The sequence below is a fragment of the Bicyclus anynana genome, chromosome 3 (genome assembly GCF_947172395.1).
Source record: "Bicyclus anynana chromosome 3, ilBicAnyn1.1, whole genome shotgun sequence".
NCBI classification, from domain to species: domain Eukaryota; kingdom Metazoa; phylum Arthropoda; class Insecta; order Lepidoptera; family Nymphalidae; genus Bicyclus; species Bicyclus anynana.
The window spans coordinates 7,309,366-7,312,405 of record NC_069085.1 but is presented as its reverse complement, the minus strand read 5'-3'; positions in this window follow the sequence as shown (position 1 = coordinate 7,312,405).

Sequence of the window (3,040 nt, the reverse complement as noted above, 5' to 3'; positions counted from 1 at the left end):
CTAATGTTTTATTTTTTTGTAATACCTAAGAATTACACACAACATTATTTTAGATTAACTAAGGTAAGGTTCCTTATGTCGTATCTACTCCCTATACGATAATAGGTAAATTGTTAATGTTTCATCAAAATCGATTCAGCCGTTAATATAAAGGGGTAGAGAAGTGCAAGTTTCCAATAATGGTTTCTTAGTTTATTAATTAATTAATTAATAAGGATTATAAAAGGACCACGTGTGGAAAAATACTGATACACGTGGTTCTAATACTGAGTCCATGCAATTTCTTCTTTTTCAAAAGAATGCAACGGATGGTATCAAGGACTTGTATTTATCATTAACTATTCATAACTGGCGCGGGTTTTTCATAATTTGAACTTGTCGTTTAAGTAGGTAGGTCCAATCCAGTCCAGTTGCCTAATCCTGACCCTAGATTGGGGACCGATTATGGCTGAAATATACAGAAAACCTGGATCGGCGCCGCTATATTATGTACTTTTTAGCAAATGCTTAGCTTTCAGGTCAGAAATAATTGCGTGGCAGTTTTTTTTTATTCTTTACAAGTTAGCCCATGACTATAATCTCACCTGATGGTAAGTGATGATGCAGTCTAAGATGGAAGCGGGCTAACTTGTTAGGAGGAGGATGAAAATCCACACCCCTTTCGGTTTCTACACGGCATCGTACCGTAGATGCAATCTATAGGACGTTTCCGAACATCGTGCGTTATGCTGCGCACACCCACCTGAAGTCCCCTCCAGAGTATTGATTTTTGTATGACCTGCGCGTAGGAACAGTCGCACCGATTGTCGAGATGTCATAAAGATTGCATCCGACTATACCTACTTACGGATCAGGATCGGCTACGGCCGGCGCTGGTCGCGCATCACAGGTCGTTTTATGCCTAGTTCGGACTACTTTAGTATTTTAGTCGAGTACGAACAATTTTTGGATTTACCGCCCAAAAATCGTTCATAGGTACTCGACTAAAATACTAAAGTAGTCCAAAGTAAGCCTTAGAGCGAATGTTCAACTTCCTACTTTTGTAATCGTGTTAATGTTGCGATCTCGCGTGTTAACGATTGTAATTACTGATCGGATTTTAGGTGGGTATAGTAGGAAGATGCAATCTTTATAAAGTGTCGAAATTCAGCTGCGGATGTAGCTACGCACAAGTCATACATAGTCACGATACGTGAACAAGGATCTTATTTATTGAGCGCGTGAGGGGCATGAGGCGACAGCGAGTAGGACGGACGGGTACGCGGTTCTATGACCTGCTGCCGCCCCCTACGTTACCGCTGACATCTTAAATCTTGTATTGAACAGCTTAACGCTCTATGTTCCGAAACGCCCTAGTTTACATCATGGGCCTCTTGCATGGACCTCCAAGCACAACGGACTCGAGCCGCCAGCATTCAGCGACTGCCTGCAACCCGCTTGATATCTTCGGTCTACCTAGTGGGGGGTCGACTAACACTGCGATTGCCGGTGCAGGGTCGCCATTCCAGCACCTTGGGACCCCAACGTCCATCGGCTCTTCGAACTGTGGCCTGCCCATTGCCACTTTTGCATCGCGACTCGCCGAGCTATGTGAGTGACTGGTTTCGTCTGAGGATTTTCTCATTTCTGATTCGATCACGCAGAGAAACCCCAAGCACAGCTCGCTCCATCGCCCGCTGAGTGACTTTGAGCCTTCTAATAAGGCCCAAAGCCTCGAATCCGTAGGTCATCACTGTTTGCATGCCATTACGAATATACCGTACTTAAGTTTCAGGGGGATATTTTTTTTCTTTTTAAAGCAGTAATTTTAATCGTTAAGAATTGGTTGGTACTTACTGTTTAAAATTAACAATTATAATAATTGCTCCACAAATTACCTGCAGAAGTTAGGTACTGCTTTTGTGAAATCTGGAACAAGTTCTTGTTTTCAGACTGGAACACAGCGTTACTTGGCAGCAGACTAAGCATGGTTGTAAATGTAATGCTTCCCTGTACAAGCTCGTTCACAAAAAGTTCTATACCTACTACTAAAAAGTAGCGTGTAGTTTATAGAATGTATAGAAGTGGGTGAGAACAATCCAGCAGTCTCAAATAACCTAGGTACTCAAAGACCTCAGCATGAGACCTAAGTCCTGACTAGCTTAGGATTAGAATGCAGTAAGTTATATAATAGAACGGTTAGGGGTAGGTATCATTCAAAGCTGATACGATTCTACTAAATCAATAGGTTGTGACATATATAGTGACTATAGCTTGGAAACTTCGTTCGTAACACTCCCGATGTTGCGCGCAGGGCGGGGGGTATGTAACGGTGTCTTTCCGCAGGGTATGTAACGGTGTCTTTCCGCAAATTATGGGAGTGTTATCAACGAACTTGCCAGACGTGAAGGTGTTGACGCCTACAGTAATGTCACCCACCGGGCCTGGGATCTGTAGAGCTTTCTTTGACTTAAGTTGGACCCGGCACCCGCACACTAAAATATGTCTCATTACTTTGACGAACTTAGTCATTTTAACTAAAATACTATTCATCGATCTCCTATTAAAAAGTGAATGCACAATCAGCGACCAATAAACGTTCCCACTCAATGAGTGCCAAACACTACTTCTTGGCACTCAATTCAAGTAGTCGCATTTGCAAATTCAACCTCAAACTCAATTCTTAAGGTTGAATTTGCTCTAAACTTGGGATTCTATTGAATGATGGACTATTTTTAAAGGCCTTTAGGTATAATTTTCCAGTTTTGCAAAAGCAAAATTGGCCAGTTTTTAAGTGAAATTTTGTACATGATTGTGAGTCCTTTTATTTTTAAAGGTTAATGTGCCTTTTCTTTAAAAACGATTGTTAATGTGCCTTTTCTATAAAAACGATTGTTACTTGTTGTCGCCTATTAGGATTTGCTATTTTTGGAAGACTGGTTGGCTTTGGTTATAGCGATTAGGTGTAGCTACCTTCAGAAACGCGTTTGTGTGTTTTATATTCGCTGTACTGTCGCTAATATTGCGGCCAAGGACAACTTGAGAGAAAAATAAAAGACTA